Source organism: Aptenodytes forsteri, unplaced genomic scaffold (genome assembly GCF_000699145.1).
Source record: "Aptenodytes forsteri isolate BGI_AS27 unplaced genomic scaffold, ASM69914v1 Scaffold54, whole genome shotgun sequence".
In the NCBI taxonomy this organism is placed as follows: Eukaryota; Metazoa; Chordata; class Aves; order Sphenisciformes; family Spheniscidae; genus Aptenodytes; species Aptenodytes forsteri.
The window spans coordinates 16,484,919-16,496,251 of NW_008796044.1; the positions used below are offsets into that span (position 1 = coordinate 16,484,919).

At 40.8% G+C, this 11,333-nt stretch overlaps 1 long non-coding RNA gene across 3 annotated transcripts; it reads left to right on the forward strand.

Annotated features, from left to right (window-relative positions):
- Positions 1-716: 716 nt before the first annotated feature.
- Positions 717-9,675, forward strand: LOC103904437. Of its 3 annotated transcripts, XR_002086286.1 has the most exons (4): positions 749-895; positions 2,092-2,239; positions 5,198-5,868; positions 7,716-9,675. It is a non-coding gene; the product is annotated as an uncharacterized LOC103904437 (long non-coding RNA). The 3 variants fall into 3 exon arrangements; XR_002086287.1 differs by lacking the exons at positions 5,198-5,868; positions 7,716-9,675 and having other exon boundaries at positions 717-796; positions 2,092-2,300; XR_002086285.1 differs by lacking the exons at positions 5,198-5,868; positions 7,716-9,675 and having other exon boundaries at positions 2,092-2,300.
- The last annotated feature ends 1,658 nt before the right edge of the window (positions 9,676-11,333 follow it).

Sequence of the window (11,333 nt, forward strand, 5' to 3'; positions counted from 1 at the left end):
TGGACCGGTGCGGTAACGCAGGTATCCGGGCCCTTCCCCGTCACGCTGGTCGCACCTTTTTTTCCTGGAAGATGGGGCCGTGTTTATTTTCTTTAAAGCTTTCCTTCCTCATTTTAAATGGCCCTTGTTTAAAGGTGGGGTTGGGAGATGCCTCTGTGAACGTGCGTGAGTGTGAAGCTGATCCTTGTCTGTCCCCATATATGTTTAAAAGCAGTTGGACGGAGGGGTTGGGAGCCTCAAGGGCGTGCAGACACACTGAGGGTAGTGTGAGCGCAGCTGTCTTCAGGTGTTACTCCTCTTGAAACACTGTCTATAAATATCTCTTTAAAGAACTGTATGTGCCTCAAATTAGTTAAAACTTGTCCTTACATGGAGAAATAAAAACAGATGAAGGTGTACGAGATCCTTGCCAAACTGGGAGGGGACAGGCAGCGGGCGTTCAAATATTGTATGAGAAATCGGAAAAAATCTGTTAACAAAACCATGATGAGAGCTGTAAAGTTTCTACAGGTTAGCAGCTTTAAATGTGTAAAACAAGGGGGAAATGGCTTGAAAACTAGACCTGCATCATTGCCAGGGTACGTGGTGACTTGCAGGCCGCTTACAGCGTGAAAACAAATTGTTTCTGAAAGACTTTGATGCCAAATTAAAATTAGCATCTAAAGTAAATTTAAAATTTGGAGGCAAAGTTTGGAAATGATGTTGACCAAAGCAATCCCTGTTTAAACTAAGCGGTGGAAGAATACGTGGGAGTTCTGCTGAGCTGTGCGTTATCCTGACCGGGAGTGGCGTTGCTGTGAGTACTTCTGCACCAGAGCTCTTGCCTGTCCTTGGCACAGGAGGGGGAAAGCAGAACGGGTGGAAAGGCTTTCCCTCCTGCTTCTGCAATGCAAAGGTCAGCCTTGCAGCTCACGTTGTGTCCTGCCCCGGCTTCCCCAGGTGGCCTTTTCTGTCAGCTGTGGATTACATCACTTTGCTTTGGCTCTCTTCCCAGGAGCCTCAGTGCACATTGGCCGCAAAAGGGGCGGTGTATTTATTATACCAGTTCTGTGCAGTCCCTAAACAGAGGAGGGATTATCTACAAATATTTCCTCACAAAGATATTTCGGCATTGTTACGGTGCAGTGGGGAGATCTCCCCTAAAAGCTCAGTGGTAATATTTGAGTTTAGACCTATGTCCATGAAAGGTCTGCAAGAATTTTAGTCTGGACGTAGGTTGTGTTGGATTTTCTCCTAGCCAGAGATTCCAGCTCTAAGACGAGCTTACTCTGATTTAATTGAACTTCTGCAAAGTATTGGAACAATAACGTAGTCAAATTACAAGGTTATAAATTTGTATTCTTACTTTTATGCTGTATATTCAGCCCACTCCCACTCTTTGCAGCAACCGCATGTTTTAAAAATTTAGTTCTCATCAATTTTTAATTAGGCATAATGGCACATTTTGCCATATGGGTCCCTCAACTTCTCTCGAAGTTAATGTATGCGGAGGAGGCCTTACCTCTAAATGCAGACTGATGTCTGTGGTCTCGGCAGAAAAGAAAATTATGGTAATTAAAAGGACAGATACTTTTGTACTGAGTTAAAACTAGCTTTGGTTTTCACCTAAAGCTGCTTCAAAATATCAACAGATAGTAATGTAAAAATTAAATGGTAAATGGACCTCAATGTGAAATGGTACGTGTTTTTAATGTGATTATTTTAATATGTGAGTTCTTATCTATGATTTATTAGTATAAGTAAAACGCATTCAAGAGGATATTTTTTAAGCTAGTGAGCAGAGCTGCTCGTTTCTTTGCTGTATTCCTGGCTTAGCAGTAGTAGTTCAGAGCCTGGAGACGCGCTGTGAAAAATAACTTGGTAACCCATATGTTTGAATATTGGAGGAAGGCTGACGGAGCGGAAACAGAGACTTTTAGCGTATTTTCAAAGTAATGTCAATCTTTAATTAAGCAAATTATAGTTCTTGTTATCAACCTTTTAAAGAGGAAGTCTGTATGAATTGAAATAGAAAGCCGTGGTAGAAAGTGTTTTTCTTCTTTTACAACAGCGATTTCATCATAATATTGTCGACCTGATTCATGTATTTAGGCAGAAGAAAAAGACTTCGAGTGTGTGAATTTATCGATCGTACAATCCTAGATGAGCTCCAGCATTATTTCCATGGATTGGATAACAAAAGGCTTAAAAATACCTTTTCCAGTTACTACAAGCAATTGAGTACCTTCACGACAATGATGTAAGAACTCACCTGCAAGATTGAACATAAATAAAATGTTAGCGCTTTCAGATCACACCTCTTATTTTTTGTAGTGTTTTGTCATACAGATATCGAAAGTGCTAATTCGTTATTGAGAAAAAGGTTTTGTTTCATAGTAATAGTTTACGGCTTCCAGTTGGCTTGAAATGATCTGCAGAATTGAAACGAGACATCGGACTAGGTGATCGGAGGAGTACTTGGATAGTAGCAGCACTACTGCAGAGTATTTGGACCCATCTCTGAAATTCTGAAAAGCTAAAAATATTCAGGACTTTACCCAGCCCATTGCGTCACTGCTGTAGCAGCTGTCTTCCCTGCTGTTGCAGTACCTTGCTTATCCTTCCCTGCTCCCACCTTGTCCTTCTCCTCCGTGCTTGTCTCATCCCTCTTAATCGCTTTTGGTTTGTCCTGCTGTTGATGGGGGGGGGGGGGGGGCTACCGTGCAGAAATCTGTTCCGTACTGTGCAGCAATCCTGCTCTCTTTCGCTCATCACCTACGTTAAGCAGTTGCTAATTGTAGTAGTACGGGGACATCGATGACTTTGGGAAATGAGGGCACTGTGTGCCTCACGGAGTCAATTCTGAAGTAGCAGGAGAGTTTTTTTCAGTCCATGCTTTCATGCCTCGAGAACTGCCTTTTTTTTAAGGCAAACAGAACCCATTTCTTATTAAACTGATTTAGGGTTCTTCTGTTGTTGTGGGTCAAAGATACCATTACGCTCTGGTTCCAGCTTCAGTGAGAGCAGTGCAAGGTTTATCTTTAAATACAGTACTGTTATTGTATAAACCAAACAGATTATTCGTATTTTTAAAAAATTCTCTAGGAGATGATAATCCATGTTTTTCCTAGCTAAGCTGTGCCTGTTTGCCCTGCAGATGATTTTCCATATTATCCGTATCAAAAATGTCCAGTAGTGTTGGCGCCAAGCCCCTGTGATGGTCAGTGACAAGGGTTGTCTGAGGAGCCCTAAGGAGCAGTGCAAGAGGAGGTGCGGTAAAACTGAGGAAAGAAAGATGTGGAACTTCGGAGATGTAGCACGCGTGGTTATCAACATGGTGTTAGGTTTTTTCCAAGTGTGTAATTAATTCCCACTAAAGATTTTATTCTGTATTTTATAAAATTCTGTTACTGTCCAACTACTATTATGAAATTCTGTGGAGGAGGTGTGGAGTTGCGGAGAGGAGTGGCAGTTCTGTCTGTATGCTCTCGTTCATGCTGTTAGATATTGATTACTATTATTCTTAGTAATAACAACAACAGTACACTGCAGTAGTTTTTCTGGCAGTGTTGAACTATATACATGGAGGTAAATAGCTTTTTAACAAGCCAGGATAATTCCTTTATTCTCAAACCTCAAATATAGTTTATAGTGCAGAATGAGTCAGCAGGAAGGATCTGCTTTTATGTAGACTTCTTCTCCGAGAGGAAGCACAGAGAGCAGTACAGCAGTGTTGCGGAGTTGGATTCATTTCAGTTTTGAAGATAGCAGGCTTTTTGACGAGAGATTTTTAATGTATTTTAGCCATCTCCATGGGGATACTAGAATAAGAACATAGTATACAATCTTTATATCTGTTTTAACCAGCTCATTTATTATCTGTTCATGATGTCCTTTTCGTCAAGCAGTTGGACACCTCTTCTTCAGAGCATTTTATAAAGAGCCCAGGATTTTCAAGGATGGTACTTCCTGAAGTCCAGCATCCTGAAAATGCAAGGAAAAGGTTTCCCCAGCTCAGTGCCTTACTGGAGATGCTGTTTCCTATGAGAAACCCCATTCAGTTACAGTCTGTCACCCTAACTCGTATGAGGAGTTCAGTGAGTTTAGTTGGGATGTCCACACATGAAGAATGTGGCACATCGGAAATTGCTAATTAGAGAAGTTGGGATTTTCAGAAATGCCAAGGAGATTCAGGAGCGTAAGTGCCAGTCCACAGTTTCATAAGTATTTAAGTTAATTTAAATTCACCGATGTTATAATTACTGTATTCACTGAGATGCAGTTGCAGACACTAATGGTTTTAAAAAAAAAAAAGTGTTCTGCTCAGACATTGAACCTTGTTTCCCCCGATGTCAGTGGGAACGGGAATGGATTTAGGGCTTGCCATTTCCATTAAGCAAAATCAAAAATCCAATAGGCAATTTCCTGTCATAAAAAGATCTGAGAGAGCAGATGGAGGAAGAATAATCTAATTGAGATGCATTTTCTTTTTTACTAGCTTGCTCCATTTCATTTTTAAGAGCATACCTAAAATGTCTGCTTCCGCAAAGAGAGCTTGTTCATTAAGCCTTAAAATAAATGGCAAGCAAAAAGCTCTTTTACAAATCCAGAATGCTAGTGGTGATACTAGACGTTTCTAATAACCTATTAACACCACGAAAACTCAAAACAAAAATTGATAAAGCACTCTGTTGAGTAAAGACCAGCGAAGCTTTCACCAGCAGCAGGCTTTTCTGACTCATTCTTTCTCTGGCAATAGAAAACGCAGTTGCTGCAGAGAAATGAAGGATCTCATTCATTCGTGGGGGACGGGGAAAAGGAAAGGCCAGGGGCCAAGCTTTCCTCCCACGGCTGAGTTACAGCGTTGGAGAGGGTTTACTCCTTCCCTCTCTGGTTCTGTTATGTCCTTCCAAATCTCTGGTAGTTGTTCCCATGTGTTTAAATTTCCCGAGTCATTGATTTTGTTGATGATGGGTTGACTTTGTGTTACAGATAGATTTTCAGAAAGTGTTAAGTTATGACAACTACGTTTAGTACGTAAAATGAAATGGAGCTTTGAAGTGTATGAGGGAAGAAAGGGAAAGCAGTTTATCCGTTAGGCTACTTTGATTCCTCAGAAGTCTTTGTAACCCTTCAAAATCCTTTGACAAACATTTCAACAGCTTCCAGGAGGATTTATTTTATTTTGTCTTAGTGTGTTTATTTGTGTTTCTTTTAGGTTTCTCCGTGTTTAAGAGGCATCACACGGAGACAGCGTAGGAGGGACATTATAAAGTGACCCACTTCGGAAGTGGCCACCATCATCCGGCTGTGGTAGCTGGAAGCGAAATGGAAATGGAGGGACAGAGAATGTTCTTTCAGAATTAGGACATGATATGGGAAGCCGACCTCTTCCTATGCATTTACAGGGGTATTAGCCTGTCCATTTCAGACATCTGATTTGTTTAGGTTAGAAGAGTCTGTTTTTCATCCAAACAGTCAATGGAGAGAAGCAGAGATTCTTGGAAAATGCTTCACATCACCCCAATCAGGCAATAATTAAACTCTTGAATCAGACGTTCTAAACTCCTTATGGAAGAATGTCTCTGATGGGATAGGGATCCTACCTTCCTCACCTGGGCCTTTTAATTTAAGAAGCTCCAGACAGGCAGTCTTAAAGTTGGGCAATACCCCTCAGGTATGCAGAAGAGGAACGTATGAATGTGGGTACAGTAAAATCATCTCTGGAAACCCTGCTGGCAGGGAGCCTGACTCCACCTGCGCTGGGCTGCAAAACCCTTGTATCTTCTGATGCGCTCAGAGAAGACGTTACGTGTTGGAGGAAGAATCTGTAGTCAGAGATGCTGCATTTTCCCGGCTGGCAAGAAGATCCAAGTTGATGAGCTTATGGTACCTTTCTCTTGTTTCCTATTCCATGCTCAAGAACTGCACGACTGTAAGAACTTCAGGCTCTGTTCGTGCATGTGAATCACATCCACAGAAGCGTAAAGGGTAGGGCAGCACATCTAAATGCAATTTGGAAATAAAGGTATAGGGACAGATCACCGGCTATAGAGAGAAAGGGGCAGCATGGGAGGTGAAAAAGCCTTGAGTCGATGAATAGTTGCCACAGCTACTCTGACAGTCCATTCACAACCCCTATCTAACAAATTAGAGGAGTATTTTGGGACAGTCCTCCGCCAGCAGAGTGCTCCTAAAGGGAATATTTTCTCCAGTATAATTTAGATAAAACTCTGGGGCCCTTACCTACCCTAGAACTGGGAGCTAAAATAATAACTCACCTTCCACCCACCCGCTGTACCAATTCAGAAAGATGAGCCAAGAACCGTGAACTAGGTTACACAGCAATAGAATGAGATCCAGACATCCTAGATGTTACTGAAGTAGGTGCAATGACACAAAAATTATGAGATAATTTAAGTAGAGAACAGACGCCAAATAACACTAGATGAAAAGATTCTTAATAACCTAATGATACAAATTTATGAATAATGAACAGATTGTCCTGGTTTCAGCTGGAATAGAGTTAATTTTCTTCCTGGTAGCTGGTGCAGTGCTGTGTTTTGGATTTAGCAGGAGAATAAATAAATAATAATTGAATAAATAAAATAATAAATATTTAATAATAAATTCATAACTATGTGCACACTGGTAAACGAGTCACTCCTGTAGATTGCAAACTGTCCTCGGTTTGTGTGTGTGCGCAGCAAAGTAGAGTTACTCAGAGGAGCCGGAATATGTCCCAAAAAGTCCCCAAAAGCCTGCATTTCCCTAAAGTTCTATAAGATCTCTCACAAAACGTTAATTACATATTCTCCTGCACAAACAAGGGTGGATTCAGAGACACTGGCCAAGTCTTCACTGTGCTGAGCCTGCTCCTCATGTGGCATAAATTTTGTCATGGAAAAGCACCGGATCTGGCCCTTTGCAGAGCGAGGAGAAATCACACACTGAACAGTGAAGAAAAAACAGTTTGCTGCCACCCAGACGGAGGCTGAGTAAAGCAAACTCCACTTTCAAAATAGCAGATAACATGCAATCACCTTTTAATGTATGAAGAAAGGCCAACGGGTTACGGTAGCTTAGAAAATGCAATTTCTAGTTTTTAACTTGAACGCTCGGCTTGGCCACAATGAGGTTTTTACAAGAACGTCCAGACAGCTCTTTGTATAACACTTTTAAAAAACGTTTAACATTTTCCTTATGACATACTGAGGGTACCATGGTGTGATACAGCATTAAGCAGTGTAAGTTTTAGAGTGATTTCTCTAAAAATTGCTATTCGCTTCTCCTGAACCTCCCCGCGTTGCGCTGAGCCCGCCAGCCACCAGGTGCGGCTGTGGAGCCTTTTGAAATCCACGGGATTTCTTTCATCAGTCCAGCGGCTGCAGAGAGATGTCATCCCTGTACCCACTTCTAACAAGGATATAATAACGCTACGTGTTTGCCTTCACCCTGGGAAATCCCAGGGCAACTGCAAACACGAGCGCCGTATGTACGGGGGTCTTTTATGCAGACGTAGTGTCGGTATTTTTTGCTGCAAAGGACTTGAAACTATTGGTTGTTGACAAGCTCCATTTTAAGATGTACAATGGGCATTATCCTTGGAACCACTCATGAGGTATTTGGCTCTCAGAGTTGTTAAATAACAGATTTAGTTTAGATGCTGGCATGTAATATTAAGAGAAAATATTCTTTAAAATAACTTAAAAGATCATTTCACTTTTTGCTATCAGATTCTTACCAGAGCTGAAAGCCAAGTTCTTACAAGAAACAAAATTAAATTCTTTTTCAAAGCACAGAGGGAATAACAAAGATGTAGCACTACCAAAAGATGAGAATTGCTGGTTTTAATGCCTGTCAGAACGGTCCAGGATTTGGGAAGGTGAGAACTGCTTTTTTTAAAATATTTACTGCTACATAAAATTGTTATTGTAATTACAACACACTGGTGCTGGATTAGCTGTGTGTCTTCATGGGGCTGAACCTAATCGGTATCGTTGCAGTGGAAAACTGGATGTTGATTTCGAGGTGGGAGTATTGCCAATATTAAATAGAACAAAGTTAGCAGATTTTTAATCTGCCGTCTTGTTTTTTGGTATTTTAGATGGGACCTCAATTTGGTGGTTCATTTGCATTTGACAAAACAATCAAGCACATAGGCACTACAAGTGCATTGGGTTCAAGCACACGCTTACCTGCTTTTATAGCTGGACGACTGGACTGTAGGTTTAACCACACTGCTGAACCAGAGACTACACACCTCCAGCTAGAGCAAGTGCAGGGGGGAAAAACGCACGCAGGATCCAACCTCAAAGACTTCTCATGTTGATACTTTCCTACTTTTGCTGTCTAACGGTGTTTGTATTTTACAGGTGGTTTTAAACACCAGCATCAAAAACTTCTTCACTTGTTAGACGATCTTCCAGCTAGGGAACACGGGACATCCTTTGGGGGTCTGTGCATTATTACGGAATATTTCTCTTGCAGATGATCATCTGCTGTTTTATTCTAGGCATGTTAAGAAAACGCTGGACTGAGTGTTCCAGCTGATGTTTTGTCATAGTTTCCAAAAATAAAAGAAAGTAAATGAAGATTGTACGAAAACGCTCGTAATTGTGGAGTCAGCAATTGCTGAGCTGACTTACACTTGGAATAACAGTCAGCAAAAAAACCAACAAAACTTGGCTCATAGAAGTGCCCTGAACTGGAACAGCCAACAGGATTATTTTTAGTTCAGGTTTTAACGTTTTATCATTTAAAGGGAAAACAGTTGCCAGATGAAAAACATTACGTACAGTTTGAACAAAAGGCATTTCCTTATGTGCTAAACTTTAAACAACGGATTTTTACAGGGCATGGTTTCTCAACTACCTCTGTTTCTTAAGTTATCCAGCCCCAGCATCATTAACAAAAATAAAGCGAATGTGAAAGAGTGAGAAGGGACATTTTAGCCGAAAGCTACTTTCGGTGTACTTTTACAGTGATGTGAGGAGGTACTAGAGTTAGTGGTCCACCATTGCCCAGGAAACCCCTTTACTCCTAAAGAGCGATTGTAGGCTGTAGCTTGGCGAGCAGGATGACAGGCGTGAAGGATTTTAAAATTTTTATTTAATATTTTTTATTATTAAATATCTAGTATTTAAATATTCACTGTGAAATTACCTAGTTAGGCTTCATAGAGTCTAATTTTGTATCTGTTTGTTCTGTATAATTAGAAGCCATATTTAGCTTTGGCTACAGCCTTTTATCCCAACAACTAAACGTGTTTCATCTACAAGTGTTCTGAAACTTTATTTCAAATTTGTTTCAAGAGGAATATTTGGTACAGCTTGATTAATGTTTCTTTTGGCAGCAGCGCAGCCTTAGGCAGCCCAGAGTCATGTTGTTTGTTTCCAGTCCCACATCTTTCCCTAAGCTGTGCTGGCGTAATTGCATGTGGGGTTGTGCAGTGAACCCGCTCAAGGACTTGATCTTGACTAAAATAACCTGTACCAAAGATGGTTATTTTGAACTTGGATCCCTTTCCTGCACGACGGCCTCACGAAGATGTGGTGGCACCAGTGAGACAGTCGCCTGGGAGGGAAGAGCGAGAGGGGCACAGGGAAAAGAGGGGCTGCTTCACCCAGGACATGAAACTGCAGCCCCGGCTTTACAAACTGAAACCCCCTACAATGACTTTGGCCCGTTCAGAATCTAAAGAAAAAAGGGGAAAAAAAAAAAAGGTAATTGCATAGCTATGATACTGTAGTCGTGTTTTAATTATGTTTCTCCAGTATCCATGTCTAAATTAACTGAATGTACTAGGAATTAATGACATGCTACAGGGATTAGTATACATAGATAACATATGAGGAATCTGCATAGTAATGTAAGATTAGGGAAAACATGCAAACAAGCATTTCTGGGAGGAAAATCTACTTAGAGAACGTAAATTACAAACAAAAAAACCTAACAGAAAATTAATAGGTATTTTATAGTCGTCTTGCTGTTTTCTGTTACCAGCCCTGATTGATGACGGGTCTGCAGCAAGATGAACAGTTACGCATTAACAGCCGAGTAACTACAGCGGGATTCAAGGGGCCAGGCAGTATCCTTGATTGTTGGTATTCACTGGGTGTGAACTGCGGATAAATTACCTGCAGAGGTGGTAAAAGAAGCTGGAACTAGAAAAATACCTAGTGGAGGTGAGCTAAACTGCTGTTCCACATGTTTAACTGAAACTGGTAGGATTTTGGGTTATATGGAAACTGTGTTATTGGGCCTGTATAGAAAGCGTTATTGGGGCTCTCTTGTCGACCCTGTATTTTCTGGGAAAAGCAATTTCTGCCCGATCATTACCTGGTATTGCGAGGTGTCTGTAAAGTATTTGAAGAATCTTGCTGAGCAGCAAAGCTAATACAATAAGGAAACTGGAAGAGTTCATGAGCCGTGAAGTCTAGAAGCCTTTGTTTACCATAGGAACGAGGAAGCAAATTCCAATTCTTATTGCGATAACTTTTTGTATTTATTGTCACATATTTAATTTTTTTTTTTCCTTAGCTTTCCTCTGTTGCATTTTCCAGGTGTGGTCACTGACATTGCTAGGAAAAATAAAAAGTACAGACACCCCAAGCGAGATAGTAGGATGTGGCAGAAAGCTATGAAAAGCCTGGAATGTTAAAAAAATAAACTGTTAAAAAATAAAGAGCCCTACTGTTATGTTTAAGTTTAAAATAAATAGTTCTTTTATTTCGTGGCTTTATAGCATGGTAGCTATTTAAATTCAGCAATTGCAATATAAAATCTTGGAATATGAACAGAGTTTTGGATAACATTTCATGGCAACAAAAAGTCACACCACCAAATTTAGGACAATTTGGACACATCTTAATTTCTTCCTATTTAGTCTTGCACTGTTTGTTCAACTTCAGCATCAGGATAGCGCACCCCTTCCGATTTTGCTCTCTGCCCTGCGATTTGCTGCCAGCCCGTTTATGCAGGAGCAATGCCACGATTAATAAAGCGTTGACTGACAGGTACTAACAGCTGCTTTTATGGGTTATCACGTGTGGGTGTGAAAAAGCCGCACTGGCCCTCTGAAGAAAGCAGATTTACTGTAGATAAACCTTTAATGACGTCACCCAGGTGTAACCAACGCTTCAGAATGCTCCATAAATTTGTGTTTGTAAAGTGTACATCCTACACATGGCTCGTCCTTACCAACACTAGGCTAGTACAGCTCCGTGCCCTGCGCTCAAATACTGGGACAATTAGAAGAGATTACATCAAGATTTAGATGCTAGGCTATTTTTAAAATCTCTCCTAATGCGTTTTCCCATATAATCCTATCTAAAAAATCATTTTGAGGGCTC